Source organism: Ranitomeya variabilis, chromosome 1, assembly GCF_051348905.1.
Source record: "Ranitomeya variabilis isolate aRanVar5 chromosome 1, aRanVar5.hap1, whole genome shotgun sequence".
NCBI lineage: Eukaryota > Metazoa > Chordata > Amphibia > Anura > Dendrobatidae > Ranitomeya > Ranitomeya variabilis.
In genome coordinates, this window is record NC_135232.1 from 343,119,274 (window position 1) to 343,139,095 (window position 19,822).

Consider the following 19,822-nt stretch of genomic DNA (forward strand, 5'->3'; position numbering starts at 1 on the left):
ATTATGGAGCAGGTGTAAGACGCTGCGGAATCCGCACAAAGAATTGACATGCTGTGGAAAATACACCGCAGCGTTTCCGCGCTGTATTTTCCGCACCATGGGCACAGCGGATTTCGTTTTCCATAGGTTTACGTGGTACTGTAAACGTGATGGAAAACTGCTACGAATCCGCAGCGACCAATCCGCTGCGGATCCGCAGCCAAATCCGCACCGTGTGCACATAGCCTAATTCTAACCCTAATTCCAACCCTAGCCCTAATTCTAACCCTAATTCTAACCCTAGCCCTAAGTGCAACCCTAGCCCTAAGTGCAACCCTAAGTGCAACCCTATCCCTAAATGCAACCCTAAGTGCAACCCTATCCCTAAGTGCAACCCTAAGTGCAACCCTATCCCTAAGTGCAACCCTATCCCTAAGTGCAACCCTATCCCTAAGTGCAACCCTATCCCTAAGTGCAACCCTAACCCTAATGGAAAAACAAAAATAAATATATTTTCTGTATTTTATTATTGGCCCTACCTATGGGGGTGATAAAGGGGGGGGTTTATTTACTATTTTATTTTGATCGCTGTGATAGAACTTATCACAGCGATCAAAATGTACAGGGAACGAATCTGCCGGCCGGCAGATTCGGCGGGCGCACTGCGCATGCGCCCGCCATTTTCCAAGATGGCGGCGCCCATGCGAGAAGACGGAGGACACCGGGAGGGACACCGGGACTAGGTAAGTATGGGGGGGGGAGGACGGGGGAGGGGCGGAGGGGAGAGGAAGGCGCTTAGGACAGGACGGAGGGGTAGGGAGCACTGACGGCGGCTGCAGATCTCCGCCGCCAGTCGGTATGGGGGCCAGATCGAGGTCTCCAGCCATGGCCGATGCTATTGCAGCATCGGCCATGGCTGGATTGTAATATTTCACCAATTTTCATAGGTGAAATATTACAGATTGCTCTGATTGGCTGTTTCACTTTCAACAGCCAATCAGAGCGATCGTAGCCACGGGGGGGGGCGAAGCCACCCCCCCTGGGCTGTAGCACCACTCCCCCTGTCCCTGCATGTCGGGTGAAATTGGAGTTATCCCTTTCACCCGGCCTGCAGGGACGCGATCCGGCCATGACGCATATTCTGCGTCACAGGTCGGATCGGCACCGGTTTTCATCGGAGGGAAGGGGTTAATGTGAAAAGGCATGCCATTTCCCACCTTGTCATTTAGTGGTGTGGTGACATTATGTGATTTGAGCTGTTGTGCATGAAGAATGAAAAATTTGGACGTAGTTGCCACCGTCATTCACCATGCCATATCTCACCTTATTTAGTTGTGGTGAAATTCCACTGTCTGCAGACCTCACGCACATAAAAAAAAATAATTATGTTGCTAAACGTGAAACAGCCTGCCATATCATGTTGTCATTTTGTGGCTGTTGTACATAAGAAATTAAAAAAATGGGGGCTTTTACAAACTTGATACAGCAGGCTAAATCCAATTTTGAAATTGGGGCATATCGTCTAGTTTATACAGGCATCACCCATACAAAAAAAATTTCTGTTACCAGCGTAGTACAGTAGGGGAGATCTCATTTTAAAATTGTTTGTAACATCAACTGTATGTTATACAGGCCTCATCCACAGCCCCCCTGCCCCCCCAAAAAATGGTCATAGAGTAGGAGTGATCTAATTTTAAAATTGTTTGGAGCATATCTTCTTGGTCATACAGGCTTCAAACAGTTCTTCTGTGACTAACGCAATTCAGCATGCCATATTTCACCTTGTCATTTGCTGCTGCTGAAATTCAGCTGTTTGCAGAGGCTTAAAATCTATTTTTTTATGCTCATTCTGTGCTCCTACCGCACTATCTGAGCAACATGACTGGGAGAAAGGGAAGTTGTGGTGGAAGAGGGATTAGGCTTGGTGTTCAAGATGTACGTGGTTTAGGTAGTAAAGTTTGTTAAAGCACTAGTGAACCAACGTCATGTCCTATACAAAGACAACTGATATTCTGTTACTGAACGGGCTACTCCACTACCTACCTTTGGCAGATGCACAGCGGTACATGTTGTTGATGAGATCCACAAAGAGTGTGTGCTCAAGTGAATGGCAAGCGCAGCTTCAAGTGGCCTCTCCTCTTCCTCCACCTTAACATCATACCCAGTAGAGTCCACAGAAGTGGCACCCAAATTACCATTGCTTCCCCCCGCGTCACAACACTAACCGTACAACTGACTGTAGGGAACCATAGATGGGTGAGTCTGAAGAGCTGTTCACACATTCTGTGTCATGGGCATCAGAAGTGTACTCAAGCTTCAGAGTCGAGAGGAGGAAATCTGCACTTAAACCATCTGGGGCAGGACGAAGTTGGGTCTGAGCAGCATCCTGATCGTCACCAGGCGTTAACCCATTGGGGGTAGGGGAGTGTGGCCCCAATGAGACTCCGATATCTGAGGCTCATGCAAACTGCTGTCAGGAAGAAGAGGGGGGTGACTAATGGCGAGGAATGTGAAAACAGGATGATGGTGAGTTGGTAGATCCCACTTGGCTTTGACACAGAGCAGAGGCACACCGCTGAGTAGGTCATCAGAGGAGGAGGAAGATGAGGTTACATTGCACCGTACTGTTGTGAACTCTGTTTTCAGGCTCCCTCTTGTGGTCACTGGTGGTATGGTTTGACTTTTGCTTTGGGCTCCCCCTGGTGGCTTTGTTTGTTATCCTGCTGGTCTCTGGCTATCAGCTGGTTCGTTATCCTCTGGGAGGTTCCTATATAGCTCTGTTTCACTTCCTCTTGTTGCCGGCTGTCGATGTAATCAGTGCTACTCAGATTCCTTCTGACTACCTCGCTCCCAGTCCATCCAGGACAAGCTAAGTTTTGTTTGCTCATTTTTTGATCAGAAATTATAGCAAAAAATGGGATAATTATAAAACGTAACTTTTAATGTTATAAAAGACCATAAAAAAACACAAATCACCCATGTGATCAAAAACACATAAATAAAGGCAAAATCTCCACCATGGGATATGATGATCCCTGGAGACTAATACGCCTTTCACAGGATTATTAAAAAAATCCCGACAGCAATATTGCTGGCGAGAAATACATTACTGGGGTGTGATTAGATACAAAAGCTGAGAACCTGTTTAAGCAATTACAACAAGTACAGCACCATACCCTCAGTCGCATAGTAGAACATATGGAAAATCAATAACGGCAAACACTGTAAGGAATGCCTGCTGATTCCTCTAAGCATAAAAAAAGGAACGGTCTTACCAGTTCCGTGGAAAAAAGAGGGCAGTGGAGCACCGGATAATCCCTTGTTTTGGTCGATATCCAGACAGTGCAGGGAAGACAATCCCTATATCATTCCCTATGGGGCTATCAATAGACTAACCCCGTTGCTCCTGCCCTTACAAGGACAGTCCACAGCTATCCCTGTGTATAGACATGCCCTGCACTCTCCCTAAAGTATTCGTCCCAACGCGTTTCATTCAAGCATAATCTTCAGGGGACATGCTTGTGTGTAGGGAAGAGGTGCCTATATGCTAAAGAAGAAGGACATAAAGTCCTGCCACCCTCTATGCTGTCCTGCAGAGAGTGGTAGGGAAAAAGGGCTATGGTTAAATAGGAACCGGAATCTGATAACATCCGGTTTCCTATAGGTCAAACTTAATGAGCATACCAGCTGTAATTTAGACTGATAGTGTGGGAGCACTAATATGAACAATATGACCGCGCTCTGCACAGTGTATAATGTGTAATCAAATAGCGCCACGATGTTGGCCAAATGCATGAGATTAGAAGCGCTCACCATGTTCATGATGTCACACGCCGAACTCCCTGTGGTTGCTGTGCCGGCGTAGTAACTTCCTGTCATGCGCACTCGAACCGGAAGTCATTGTTACTAAGTAGCGCCGATAGCAGGGAAAAAAGAGAAAAGAAAAATACCGATCGCTCTGGTGTGAGCGTCGGATTTAACGAAATGCCAATTAGTCCCCCATGCTACAGTCCAAAACAACGGCGGCATATGATTCCGCCAGAGACAAGCACCGCTGTGACCGGAAGACGCTGTAGCCAGGCAACCAGGATAGGAGGAGCACAATTGGAAACAATGCGGCGTTCATAGTAACTAAAGCCATCAGTGGCTATGAAATCATCAGAAGATAAAACCATCTTCACAACTATGCCACATAAAGGGGATACCACATGATATTACAATTAGTTTAAGATATAGATGTCAGCCGGAAATAGATGTAAACTATTATGACCTAGCATAACCAGCAACTATTAATAAAACATGGGTACCTAATATATGATGCTCCCATATATATGTCATGATTAGAATGGTATGCAGAATATAATAAGGTTTCACCAAATAGCATAAATATGCAATAAAATAGATAGTTATTGGTGTAGCGAATCCCGTGACCAAAAAAGGGGGGGTGATGATAATGAAGGACTTTAGGCTTGAACAACAATTTACAAGACTGTGATACCAAAAGATGACAAAAAAACAAAGACATAATGAAAATAAGCTCAGATAAAACAACCGTAATTTATTTGGTCATTCAGACCATGTGGACTTATGGTATTTAAATAAAAAATCCACTTAGCTTCACGCTGCAGAAGCAACTGATCCCAATCACCCCCTCGCAGCGGTTTAGTTACCTTCTCGATGGCCATAAATCTTAAATGTTTAGTTTGACCGTTATGACACTGATTGATATGTCGAGAAATAGAGGTGTCTCTCCTGTGTTCAACATCCCCAATATGTTCTCCGACACGTCTTTTAAATTCCCTTATAGTTTTACCAATATATTCCATACCACAGGAGCACAGAGCCCTGTAAATCACTCCCCTGGTACTACAATTGATAAATTGTTTGATGGTATAGCTTCTTCCTGTAGAACTACTTACGAAATTACTCCCGGTGTCAACATATTGGCAGATAATGCAGTGTCCACACTTATAGCAGCCCGTTACGTTACTTTTTAACCAGGTATTTTTGACGGGACTGGTAAAGTGGCTGTGGACTAGTCTGTCATTAAGCGAGCGAGCTTTCTTATAGGTGATTGCAGGAGAGTTGCTCAGGTATTGTGAGATATCTGTATCCATCTGCAAGACAGACCAGTGTTTCTGAATGATCTGTCTAACTCGAGAGGCACCATTGTCAAAGGTAGTGATGAAACGTACCACATCATGATCCTGTGCCTTGATAGAGGGATTAAGTAGTGTCGTTCTATCCCTACTTTTTGCATTTTGATAAGCCCTTTTTAAGATTGTGGAAGGGTATCCTCTATCTTGGAAGTTTTTTCTCAACTCTTTTGCATGGGATTCAAAAGTTACATCGTCTGAGCAGTTTCTCCGGATTCTAAGGTATTGTCCCTTAGGAATCCCTCTCTTTATATGCCCTGGATGGTGGCTACTCCAATGGAGGAGAGCATTGGTGGCTGTAGGCTTCTTATAGTTTGATGTAACCAGATTACCATTAGCTCCCTTAGTGATGGATATGTCCAAGAAGGGTAAAGAGGAGAAATCAATTGCAGATGTAAAAAAAAGTCCTATATCGTTGTGATTGAGTTTATCCAAAAAACTCTCAAAATCACATATAGAACTGGTCCAAACCAAAAAAACATCATCTATGTACCGTGTCCATAACTCAGAGACACGGTACATAGAGAAGTCACCATTATCAGGCTCGTCTTTCCACACCACAGTCTCCTCCCACCAGCCGAGGAAGAGGTTGGCATAGGCTGGGGCATAGGGACTGCCCATGGCCGTGCCCCTCAGCTGGTGGTAGATCCTGCGGTTGAAAGTGAAAAAGTTGTGCGTTAGACAGAAACGGAGCAATCTCAGGATAAAGTTGTTGTGTTCCTGAAATTGACAGCCCCTAGTTTTGAGAAAATACCCAATGGCCTCTAAACCCCTGTCATGGGGAATGGAGGAATAGAGGGCCTCAACGTCAATACTAGCAAGATAAGCTCCTGGGTTGACGGTGAGACCCTCAAGGCGGCGCAGAAGGTCAGGAGTGTCTTTAACAAAAGATTGTAGAGAAGACACAAAGTGGCTTAAAACACGATCCAGATAAATGCCTGCATTCTGGCAGAGACTGCCCACCCCAGACACAATGGGTCTACCTTTTAATGGGTTGAGGCCCTTGTGAACTTTGGGGAGGCAGTAAAAAGTGGCTGTGATGGGATGACAGGGAAAAATAAAATCATACTCCGTCCTATTTATTACGCCACTCTCCAAACCTTCCTGCAGAATAGAACGAAGTTCCTCCCGATACTCATTGCCCGGATCCTGTGTAAGAATCTCATACGAGTCCCTATCTGCCAATATGGACTCACACAGATTTTGGTAGTGGGCAACATCAAGGATGACAACATTGCCACCCTTGTCTGAGGGTTTTATGACAATATTTTTGTCACCCTCAAGACGATTGATAGCTTGCATCTCCTTCTTTGAGCAATTAAACTCACATGGTATATGGGAGTGAGAGAGATTTATCAAATCAGATGTTACCAAGTTAGAAAAAACATCAATGGCGGAGAGATCACCAGTAGGTGGTGGCATCCTATGACTTTTACCTTTTAGATCGGTAAATGGACCCAAACCTTGTGAATTAGGGTCGATATCACCGATACTATGCAGTAATCTGACATCAGCTAGCATATCTGTGGGGATATCAAGATCGGCGCAGGTACGAAAATCCTGTTTTTGAAAATACTTTTTCCATCTAATTTTCCGCAGGAAAAGGTTGAGGTCCTTCACTGTTCTAAACAAATCAAAATCACTGTTGGGGACAAAAGAAAGACCCTTCTTTAGGACCGACATTTCATCACCATCAATATGTCTCGCCGAGAGGTTAATAATTTGAATGTTATGACCAATAACTAATTCACGGGGTTCAGTTCCTGAAATTATGTCAGTAAGATCCCTTGTTCTTATTTCCTTGGTTGGAGAGGTCGATCTCTGAGAGTGTAGACCTGATCTAAAAAACTCCCCCCTGAATTATTGGCTGATCTCACAGAAGAACCTCGTGCTCCTCGGCCTCTACCTCTCCCCCGACTCTTTCCTCTATTTGATTTATTTCTATTCTCAGATTCAGAAAAATCTGTATCTGTAGAGGATAGTTCAGTGTCACGGTCAGGAGGGGGAGGTCTAGGGGCTAGGACTAAATATGCTTTATTGTCTTTAAAGTCTTGAATATCACGCATATACTGTCGATGTTTCCTTTCTTTTAGGTGATACTGAAACCGCTCAATGTGTGTCTGTAATTTTGTCTCTTTTAATGCAAGATCAGTTTCTGTGGAGAATTTTTTTGTTATATCTATCTGTTCTCTTAATTTATCATTCAATGTAGCTAGAGACAGTTTTTCTTCCTCCAACAGCAACTGCATAAAGCGAAGAGAACTGTCTGTAGCCTCCCTCTCCCAACGATGTATGAAGGAAGGACTTTTATGTCGACTACCTGTTGAGAGATTAATGCGTAAGCCACGTGGAACAATCTTAGCCTTCAAGTAACTCTCTAAGCTTTGAACCTCCCACCAAGATGTGATTTGGTCTCGGTAGATTTGTTGGAGTTCCTTGAAGGCCACGTTGTACGTGGGTAGATATTTCTTTTGTACGAATGTCTGATCCGAGAACACCTCCTTAGCCTCTGATAGCCAACTTTCAGTATTAAGGCCCACAGTCAAAAAGCCAGCCATATCCTTGAAAGCAATAATACCAACAAAGCAATATCTGTGTTTGGATGTAAACCATACAGAAAATCCCAATAACGAAAAACAAAGGCTCGTCTTTCCACACCACAGTCTCCTCCCACCAGCCGAGGAAGAGGTTGGCATAGGCCGGGGCACAGGGACTGCCCATGGCCGTCCCCCTCAGCTGGTGGTAGATCCTGCGGTTGAAAGTGAAAAAGTTGTGCGTTAGACAGAAACGGAGCAATCTCAGGATAAAGTTGTTGTGTTCCTGAAATTGACAGCCCCTAGTTTTGAGAAAATACCCAATGGCCTCTAAACCCCTGTCATGGGGAATGGAGGAATAGAGGGCCTCAACGTCAATACTAGCAAGATAAGCTCCTGGGTTGACGGTGAGACCCTCAAGGCGGCGCAGAAGGTCAGGAGTGTCTTTAACAAAAGATTGTAGAGAAGACATTCCTTACAGTGTTTGCCGTTATTGATTTTCCATATGTTCTACTATGCGACTGAGGGTATGGTGCTGTACTTGTTGTAATTGCTTAAACAGGTTCTCAGCTTTTGTATCTAATCACACCCCAGTAATGTATTTCTCGCCAGCAATATTGCTGTCGGGATTTTTTTAATAATCCTGTGAAAGGCGTATTAGTCTCCAGGGATCATCATATCCCATGGTGGAGATTTTGCCTTTATTTATGTGTTTTTGATCACATGGGTGATTTGTGTTTTTTTATGGTCTTTTATAACATTAAAAGTTACGTTTTATAATTATCCCATTTTTTGCTATAATTTCTGTTTTTCGTTATTGGGATTTTCTGTATGGTTTACATCCAAACACAGATATTGCTTTGTTGGTGTCATTTTTTGATCAGCAGTGTTTATCATGTTTTCTTGTCCAGCTTGCTAAAATGTGATTCCCTCGCTTGCTGGATGCTCTAGTGGACTGAGTTTCTCCCCACACACCATTAGTTGGTGCGTGGGTTCTTGAAATCTCAGGATGGATATTTTGTAAGGGTTTTTTATTGATCGCATAGACCCCTGCTCTATTTTCTGCTTTCTAGTACTAGTGGGCCTCTTTTGCTGAATCTGATTTCATCCCTACGTATGTGCCTTCTTCTTACTTCACCGTTAATATTTGTTGGGGGCTTCTATATCTTTGGGGATTATTTCTCTGGAGGCAAGCGAGGTCTTTCTTTCTCTTTAGGGGTAGCTAGTTCCTCAGGCTGGCTCGAGACGTCTAGGAATTATTTAGGCACATTCACCGGCTACCTCTAGTTGTGTTGAATAGGTTCAGATTTGCGATCAGTCCAGTTACCATCTCCCTAGAGCTTGTCCTTAGTTTATTCACTTGCTGGTCTATTCGTGATCCTCAGCCACTAAGGATCATAACACCGTACGTCCCAGAAACCTAGTGATGCAGTCACGACGAGCAATGATCCTCAGCCACAACTGTAACTGTGACCAGTAGCATTCATGGGGCTGCAGCTCGCAGGGGTGGCAAAGGTTGCCTAGCCTGGGCTTTTTTTGACACCGCAAGCGATGAGCCAACTGGCCAAATCTGCCAACTTTGCAAAAAAAAAAAGAGGAGAGGGGAAAAAAAGTTCAATTATTTTGTCTACATCATGTATGAACCTACACATGTGCAATCAATATGCATTACACAAGGAATCCCACTGCGCTAAAATGTGGATTTGAAAAACCATCAGCCGCCCCATCAATTGTATCTGCTGCTTCTCCCTCCTCCTCTGTTACCGTGCCAAGTATTGTGACGCAGGTCTCTGACCGCAGAACCTCGGGTTCTTTACCTGCTCCAGTCACGCTGACTAAGAGACTGCCGCCAGCTGTAATGGAAGTGGACATGCCTGCTATTTTTGACAGATCTCTGAGAACAAGCACACCACAACTTTCTCAATCCATCGTAACCTCTCCCTCAAGGTCCAGCAGTTTGTCCAGTTGACTGTACTCCGCCCTCTTGGCACTGCAGCCAGCCCACGGTCCCGTAGTTATGGTCATGTAAATTATTGTTTCCTTCTACACATGACAAAGCGAAGAGGTTGGCACTCGGCTTGAATTATGGAAAGAAAATAGTGATGGCTCAAGGTGTACAGCTATAGTGGATCCTACATGGAGTATTGGATCCTATAGCCACTGTGTATACCTGTGTATGGTATGTATCAGGAATCCTGTGGCCGTATGGCCTACGAGTGAGAGCAGATCTAGCTGCTAATGTGGTATAGTATAGAACTGGAATCCACCGGGTATCTAGTAGATGGCCAGTGGGGATGTGAATCCTCCTCAAACGGGGTGTCTGCCGTGTGTTGGAGTGACTATAGGATTCAATACTCCATGTAGGATCCACTACAGCTGTACAACTTGATCCATCACGATTTGCTTTCCATAACAAGCAGTCGGTTACACTGATGAAGGTTGCCATATGACCGAAATATCTGAAGTAGATGTACTATATCCTGGACTGCATTAAAGAAAATTTCTTCATAATATCAAGCTGAATGCCAAGTTTTATTAACTATACTATCTGGTTTGGGACCCTACTTGATCACCTGTACGGTTGTGCCACGGTTTACTATTGTCAAAGCTAAGAGGTTGAACTTCACCATCTTCAATCTGTTGGTCACGGAAATGCTGCTTTTCCGCCTGGTAGATACAGATGGTTTCCAAAAGCTGATGTCCGTCACAGTTGCCCAGTCGCCATTACTTTTCTAAGAAAGCTGAGCCTGCACAACACCAGCATGTCACAGACATCACCCGTTCCTTGACTAAATCTATGTCTGCCAGGGTGCATTTGACCACAGCCACTTGGATGAGTAAGAATGGCCAAGGGCATTGCATCTCGCTGACTGGTCACTGGGTGGCTGTAGGGGCGGACGCTGCTCCACAAGTCTTGGAATCCTCAAGGCTTGCAGGAAAAATCTCTATTTCATACTTCCTCCACTGCTTCTGCCTCTTCCACCTCTTCTAGGGCCTCCACCTGCATGCCAACAGTGCGAATCTGGTGACAGCCCTGCGCCGAGACAAACTCAAACGTGCCTTGCATGGCTAATGTCCTCTACCTGGTGGGGCAATGTTCTCTCTGCCACTATCTTGGCCTAGGTGAGCTGCTGCAGAAAGCTTGGAAGCTGTGTGCTCACTTCCACCATTTGCACCCCTCAGGTCAGCAACTTAAACCGATGACAGTTAACAGGTTGATATGCGATGTGCCATCACGTTGGAATTCCACTCTTCACATGTGGCAGCAACTGTGGCAGCAGCAACGAGCCCTCGCGCAGTATGTCATGGCGTATAGCCTGGGACAATGCAGTACGGATGTGGCGAATATATCTTTTTTATGAAGTGGGCACAGATTAAGGACCTCTGCACCTTTCTGCACAGTTTCAAAATGGATGCTAAGATGGTGGCTGACTTGCTGTGGTTCCCAAACACTTCCAGTTTTCAATAATACCACTCTCGATTGATAGTGGAATTTTTACGGATTATTTTGTTTCAACGTTGAGATTCTATTACCACAACACTCAAATTCAGTGAGCTTTTTAAAATGCGCCTTTCTTTCACAAATATTAGTAAAGTCAGACTGCGTGTTGAGGGCCTCGTCTTCATACACCATTGGTAAGGGTATTAAATGTGTGTCAATACTTTTGTCAATAAAGCGTATATCGGTTTGGAAATATATCATAGCAATATTCTGCAGAAGTCAGTTTAACCAACATTAAATTAGCAACATAAATTACTAGAAATTTAAGAAGGTATGTAAATAATATTAAGGGATTGAGCATATGTACATATAACGCTTAAAAATGCGTTTATTTAACCATTTATAAAAAATAACCCCAAAAGAAAGCCCAAGTGCACAAAAATTGTGATGAACTAACTAGTAATACAGACCATATATGTCATGTTTGACTGCTCAGATATATCCTCTATTTCATACAGTCAAACACATATTCCAAAAGAGAGCCACTATGTTGTCTCCTCTTCAACGCAGGCCAGGGATACAAGGCCTGCGGAGAGGCAGGGGGACAGAACGGGCTATAGATAATCTCTATTGGAATAAGATATAACCACACATGGCCTAGGAAGCCCTACATGTCCACTGTCATCCCTTCCTGCCAGCAGAGGTTGGCACCCCCGCTCCACGATGGCTGTCCCTCGCTCACCCTGCAGGCCCTGTACTGATATATATGCAGGGAGACTAGAACGGACAATGAACAACTAGGCTAGAGGTGGGGACAGGAAGCTGGGTTACAAATGGTAAACAAAGATAGAAGTTACTTATGGTGATGTAAATGGGTATCAGATGCTTCTATGCCTCTCCCTCGACACGTTTCTCCTTCGGTGGTTCATCAGAAGGCTAGAATGTTCATGAGAGGTATAGATGCTCATAAGTTGATTTAGAAGCCATGGGCCTCTATATATTTATTACGCACAGTCATGGCTGAAAGTGTTGGCACCCTTAAAATTGTTCCCGAAAATGAAGTATTTCTCACAATATTATTTTAATTATGCATGTTTTATTATACATATGATTATTTCCTTTGTGTGTATTGTAACACAAAGAAACTGAAAAAAGGCAAATTGGACATAATTACCCAATTGTTATAATAATAATATTAATCTTTATATAGCGCCAACATATTCCGCAGCGCTTTACAGTTTAAGGGCTCCTACTCACTTGTGCGACACTCAGATGAGTCTCGCACGGCAATACCCCGGCACTGCACCTGACACAGAGGAGCGGAGCGTGCAGCTGCATGTATTCCTATGCGGCCAAACGCTCCGATCTGAGTGTCGGCAGCAGCGCCGGGTTTTAAACATGCGAGACTCATCAGAGTTGCTCGCAAGTGAGTAGGAGCTAAGTTTCAAACACAACAGTCATAAGTAACAACGTTAACAATACAATAATTAACGCAAAATAAGATGACCCTGCTCATGAAAGCTTACAATCTACAATGAGGTGGGGGAGATACAAAGAACAGGTGTGTATTTACAACGATGTATTTACAATGATGGTCCAGCCATCTTCAGGGGGTGGGGGATAGATCGAGATAGTGAATGGGCTACACACCCAAACATAAAATGACTTTGATTAGTGAACGTGGTAGGCCGCTCTAAACAAATGTGTTTTCAGGGAGCGCCTAAAACTATGCAAATTGTGGATGGTCCTAATATCTTGGGGTAGAGCATTCCAGAGGATTGGCGCATCACAGGAGAAGTCTTGGAGTCGGGAGTGGGAGGTACGGATTAGTGCAGAGGTTAGTCGAAAGTAATTTGCAGAGCGCAGCGGTCAGTTAGGCCGATAGACCGAAATGAGGGAGGGGATATATGGGGGTGCCGCACTGTAGAGAGCTTTGTGGTTGAGAACAAGTACTTTGAATTGGATTCTATAATAAATGGTCAGCCAGTGTAATGGCTGTGATGCTTTAAGGGATGTTTGACTTGAGCCTTTATTCAGGGCTCCTCTTTGACAACTCTTGATTTACTTCAACTTAGTTATGCTGTGGGACTGACTAATACCGTTCATTATTATTTTGTTGGTGGTGACCATGTCTATCAGCATATATGGGGGGTTTTACTTTGACCATTGGACTTAACTCAATGTACTATATGATGTTGGTAATGCCATGAACTAGCAACTATTCCCACCACTAGGCTAGTCTAGCACTCATATTTGTTGCGCGTGTCTTTATTATATGTTGCTGGATTGGTTGGGCCTAATATCTCACAGATGATCGTTAGCAAAAAGATTCTCTTTAAACAGTGCTTATTCATTATTCTTTTCATTTCTCCTACCAAGGTAGTTATTAAACGGCTATGTCACCAAGTTGGTTTCCATATTGTGACCTTTTTGGGGCTGTGTAAACTAGCCCTGTAACCTTCAGAATTTGGGAACAAAATACATTTGATCCTGACAACAACATTTTGGCGGCTGCCAGTTGGATACAATCATTGGGCTACATCCTGCAATTTACTTGTGTCAGCTGCCCAAAAATAGGGTGCCCCTTATTTGCCAAAGCAGGAAATTACTACCAGAAAATCTTCTCCATAGATCTGCTTGGCAGCATTTAATACCATATTTTGGTGAGTCGTGTCAGCCAGGGCTGACTGGATAGTAAGTGATTACTCTGAATTGTTCCCTCTAACCTTCTATTTTTAATAGACATTGTCTGGATTTAGTTGAGAATTCTGAGGCTGCAGATTGCAATCTGTAACATTTGTTTATTTTTGTTTAACAGGTTGCTTCAAGATAAGTTGAAGGCTTCACAGAAATCACCCACACCTGTACAATCTTCCCCAGTACCTCCCAGCCAAGAGATGGCCTCTCCAAAGGACTCGGGGAATGCTACCATTCCAACACAGGTCTTAACCACACCACCATCGGAGGGGCAGCAATTAACCCGGCCCATTCGGCAAACCACACGAGGAAGGTGGACCCGGCATCAGCAAGAACAAAGTTCGCTGCCACAAGAAATTGACAAAGTCCTCAAAATCCTTAATACATTAACTTCAGAGGACGATGTGGATAAATTTGCCCAGTCCTTAGTACCCCAAATGCGAACAGTCCCCCCGCATCATCAGGCACGGATGAGGTCTGCGATCATCACACTCCTGTATGCCTGCCAAGAACAGCATGACCCAACCCACCTGTTTGGAGTGATTGAGGACTGGCAGATCTCACAGCGTGGGGCTACCCATCCCCAACCTGCTGTAGCGTTTCCTCAGCAGGCATACAGGTATCCCTATCCTCAACCCCCACCACGTCCCCAACAGCATTCTGCTCCTCAATATACCTGTAATCCCTACCATTATCCCTCCAGCTGTCCCAATGCTGAGCCACAACAATTGAGACCAAAAACCTATTCTTGGCCATCTGTACCAAGAGGCCAAAATCAGTCTCAAATAATCCCCTCAAACGTGGCAACACATCCATCGTACCAGGATAGAGAGATCTTCCATGCCTCCAACCCCCAAGGATTTATTGGACGGGAAATATAACTTGTAAATCATAGTTTACCCCACCCATTTTTCTATGTATTTGGTTTCATTTGTTGTGTTGTTTGAAGTTGTAGTTTATTTGACACACAAAATGTGTTATAAACCAAGGTGCATGTTGTCTTTTTACAATTAGTTCATTAACATTTTATTTAACAATATTCCGCCCTTAGGCCGAGGTCACACTAGTGTAGAATACAGACGAGTGCAATGCGAAAAAACATTGTATAGCACTCGGACCAGTGTTAATTTATGGGGCTGATCACATGTGCGATTATCGTGCCGAATCGGCAAATGAAAATTTGTGGGTCGTCAGCCTAAAACATGTATGTGATTGGTGCCCTGGTGATTTGCACTTGCTACCCTCAAATGTATGCTTACACCTTATGTGGGATAATCGGCAAACACAAGTGCATAGTTCCATGAGGCAACAGCGTATTTTAAAAGCTAACAAGTCAACAAACTGAACATGCAATAATAAACATTGCATATTTGTTGACAAACACTTTCTTTTTAATTTAACGAAACCCTCCACCGAAACGAAATAGCAAAAAAAAGGCCCTGACTCAAAGTTCAGAGGTGTCTGGTTAGGTAGTACGGTATATGTCCTGTGGTAACAACACGGTGGAAATTCTCATACCCTCCACATCATCCAAAGATGCCTCTTCAATCACACAAAAATTATGAAGGATGATAGAAGTCTTTATGGCTACCTGAACATTGGCCACATGTATTTGTATTGTGCACTGGAAAATGCGAGATTTGGAGAACAAAATTCCGAAGGCACATTCAACATATTGACGGGCTCTTGCTAGTCGATAATTAAATATAAACCTTTGGGTGTCCAAACCTCAGTCACGGAGAAAGTCGAAGCGCATGGCTTGAAAGCCCCAAACCCTTATCAGCAACCAAAAGTAAGGATGCAAGTGGCTCAGAGGCTTCTGTAAGCACACAAGGTTGTGGAAGGGAAAGATCCTTGTCCCAAAGCCGCTGTGCAAATCTAAAAGCAAAAGATACTAGTATCTAAAGCTTTCCCTGATGCCCCAATATCAACAATTAGAAAACGGTAGTTACTGTCAGCGAAAGCAGGCAAAACCGCTAAAAAATACCAGAGATCGACAGCTTAACACGAATGTGACCATCCAGGGCACTGACAGTTTGGAAACTTGTCTGCTTCCATGATGCCCTGGGCTATTCTCACACAGTCATGTGTGGTTCACTTGGCTCTTGAGATTGTCCCAAATAATATCACAGGCATAAATAGACAATATACTTACCTTACACTACAAACCTGTCCAAAGGTTTAGCTCCTTAAGGACCGCACCACTTTGTAGGTTTAATGACCAGGCCTAAATTTTGAAATCTGACCAGAGTCACTGTGAGGTAATAACTCTGGAACACTTCAACGGATACCACTGATTCTGAGTGTTTTTTTCGTGACATATTGTACTTCATGATAGTGGTAACATTTCTTCTATATGACTAGCGTTTATATGTGAAAAAATAAATTTGGCAAAAATGTCACAAGCTTTAATTTTTTATGCCTTTAACCCCTTAAAGTACATGGCGTTTTGCGTTTCCATTTTTTGCTCCCCTTCATCCCATGGCCATAACTTTTTTTATTTTTTGGTCAAAATGGCCATGTGAGGGCTTGTTTTTTGCAGGACGAGTTGAACTTTGAACGACACCATTGATTTTACCATGTTTAGTACTAGAAAACGGCAAAAAATTCCAAGTGCGGTGAAATTGCAGAAAAAAGTGCAATCCCACACCTGTTTTTTGTTTTGCCTTTTTTTACTAGGTTCACTAAATACTAAAACTGACTTGCTGTTATGATTCACCAAATCATTATGAGCACATAGACCCCAAACATGTCTAGGTTGTTACTTATCTAAGTGGTGAAAAAAATTGTCCCATTTTCTGATACCCGTAGCGTTTTTCGTGATCTCAGGTTGGGTGAGGGCTTATTTTTTTGCATGTTGAGCTGACGTTTTTAATGATACCATTTTGGTGCAAGTACAATCTTTTGATCTCCCGTTATTGCATTTTAATGCAATGTCACGGCAACCAAGTAAATGTAATTCTGGCATTTTTACTTTTTGCTCGCTACGCCATTTTAACGATCAGGTTACTACCTTTTTATTCAGTCACCCATGACGACACCACAAGAGAGGAGATCCGCCCTTCAAGGACAGGGACCCTTCAAGATAAAAAGGGTGGCTCCTCTCTCCAGATCAGTTGGTTTCCTGTCCTTGATGGGAAACCCTCAGTAAGATAGGCTGTGAAGATTGAAGAGGAGGCCTGGACCATTCGGGGTTTTGGCAGGCATTGGTCTGCTGCAGCTGTCACCAGGTACTGGTAGTGCCACGGAGGTCCCCATGGGGTGGGCTTCCTGAGAGAGTGTGCTGACACTTCTTGGCCACGCTGCCCGGGAGCACATCGGTGCTATGGGTGAAATTATTTCAAGAGGATGCTTAGGGTGGGCGGACAGGGGTCTGGTGCTGCTGCTGCCAGGTGCCAGTAGCTCCTTGGAGGTCCCCGTGTGGGTGCCCTCCCTGAGCGGGTATGTGAGGGCCAGTGTCTGGAGCATGAACCGCATGCATTGGTGGGCTGGGTGATGAGCGCTGGCAGGCCAGACAAGCACGCACCAGAAGTCGCAGCTGGATGCCACGCGAGGTCAGCTGCATGTACCGGAAGTGGACGGCTGGACTTCCAGAGGAGGACGGTACCAAAGGCTGTGCGTGCCGGCTGTCGGTCCCATATGGGGGGAAGAGGACCCTTGGGACTCTGACCAGTCCAGCTCATCAGATAGCACAGAGGACAGCCACTGCTTCCCTGTAGAAGGAATGGGTAAGCTAGTAAAGGCCATATGATCCACAATGGGTCTGGTGGATCGGAAAACGAAAAAATCGGCACAAGATTTAATGTTTAGGGGCCTGGAGCAGAAAAGGCACAGAACCTTCCCTGGTGAATGAGCACATACAGAACCTCATTAAAAGGCATGGAAAAAAAGACCTGATAGGAAAGGACAAGGGTTGGTCTCTCTTAAAAGGAAGTATCCCTTTGAAGAGGAAGCTTCCTCTTGGGATAAAGCACCAAGACTAGACGTAGCGATATCCAAGATTACAAGAGAATCTTTACCTTTTGAAGGCTTGGGGTAACTAAAAGCTGCTGGACAGAAGGACTTTGTCAGAGCAGCTTGGGAGTCCTCGGTAGGGGCCTTAAGGCCATCCATCACAGCCACATGTCTGAAAGTCTGGCTGGAGGACCAAATGGAGCAGCAGGTAACTAGAGAAACGATTCTGGCATTGATACTAACTCTCAAAGGGGCAGCAGCGTTTCTGGCAGATGCCTCTGCGGATTCGGCAAGATTGGCGGCTTGGTCAGCTATGTTATCCAATGCAGGTCACAGAGCGGTCTGGCTGAAAGGTTGGCAGGGAGACATACAAGTAAAGACCAAGCTTTGTTCCCTCCCCTGTGAGGGTAAATTTTTGTTTGGTCCAGCCCTGGATGAGGTCCTGGAAAAAGCAGGGGATAAAAAGAAAGGGTTTCCCGGTGCACCCTTTTTATCTTTTCGGCACTCATTTCATAGAGGTCGCTATACACGCAGGAGACCATTCAGAGACCAGGACAAGCCAGAAGAGCAACTGAAGAAAAAAGGAAGTTTATTTTTCAGAAAAGCCTCCCAGGAGTCCAAGAAATCATCTCAGTGACTTATTTTCCTAGGTGGGGGGAAGGCTTTCACTCTTCGTCCCGGCATGGGAGAGGATTTCTTGAAATGCCTGGATCCTGCAGATACTATCATTGGGCCTGAAGTTGAGGTTCCGGACACTACCCCGAGGCAGATATGTGGAAACCCCATGCACAACCATCATCATACACACAGCAGGTACTGGAAGAAGGGATCCTGGGTCTCATAAAAAGAGTATTGGAAGAGATTCCCTCAGAGATAGGGAAGGGGTTCTACTCTCCCCCCCCCCCCCCCCATTTCTGATAAAGAAGCCGGATGCATCCTTGAGGCCTATTACCAACCTAGGGGCGTTGAATAAATATTTGGCTATCCCCTCATTCAAGATGAAGTCAGCGAGGTCGGCAGTGAGAACTTGACGGTACTGGACCTCAAGGATGCCTATTACCATGTCCCAATACATGAACACTATCGGAGATTTCTGAGTGGCAGTACACATCCGGTCACAAATTAGACATTTTCAGTACAGGGCTCTTACCTTCGGCCTAGCGATAGCCACCCCGGATATTCACAAAGCTAATTTCAGAGGTGACAGTTCCTCTTTGGGAAAGAGATTTTCTGGTCTTACCAAACCTGGATGACTTCCTCATCGTAGGTGATAAATTTCTCCAGTGCCAATAACGGGTCAGGATGGTGAGACAGAAGTTAGGCTCTAGGATGGCATGTGAACCTGAAGAAATCCAGGCTACGACCAGTAACATTCCAGATTTTTCTTTGTCTAACAATAGACTCAGTAAAACAGGAATGTCTTCTTCCAGAGGAAAAGGAAAGAGAGGTATCAAGACCCTTGTCTCATCAGCCATGATAGATCTAAGAGTGTCCCTCAGGAGAGCAATGTTATAAGGATCCATAACCACCTGGATACCAAATGTATACCAGTCAAATGGGCGCAGGTTCACACACGAGTCCTATAGTGGTACGTGTTGGAAAATGAAATGCAGCTGGAGGGGAAGCTGAGCCTGCCAGAGACAGTAGTCTACTCCCTCCAATGGTGGCTAAATATAAGTGCGGCGCTCAGGGAAGTTCCTTGGGCAATTGAGATGTCCAGGACAGTCACGACGGATGCCAGTCTCTGGGGGCGGGGAGCCCACCTGGACGAGCACTGCCTATAGGGGACCTGGTCACAGGAGGAGAGGTTACTCTCAAACAATGGAACTTTTGACAGTAGACAGAGCATTACACGGATTGTTGCCCTTTCTGTGGGGCCACCATGTGAGGGTACTCTCCGACAACCGGACTACTGTGGCCTTTATAAATCACCAGGGAGGTACTCGTTCCCGCCAGCTAATGTCGGTGGCAGAGCGAGTATTTGCAAAAGCAGAAAAATATTTCCACTGATTATCGGCCCTGCATATCAAAGGGGCAGAAAATGTCAGGGCAGACTTCCT

The 19,822-nt window shown here is 44.7% G+C and overlaps 1 long non-coding RNA gene across 1 annotated transcript in view; it reads left to right on the forward strand.

Moving 5' to 3' along the window:
• LOC143818251 (uncharacterized) overlaps positions 1–14,818 on the forward strand; it is a 53,360-nt gene extending 38,542 nt beyond the window's left edge. The window contains exon 2 of the long non-coding RNA XR_013224416.1: positions 13,930–14,818. This is a non-coding gene — a long non-coding RNA (uncharacterized LOC143818251). The remainder of the gene's footprint in view (positions 1–13,929) is intronic.
• Positions 14,819–19,822: the final 5,004 nt, after the last annotated feature.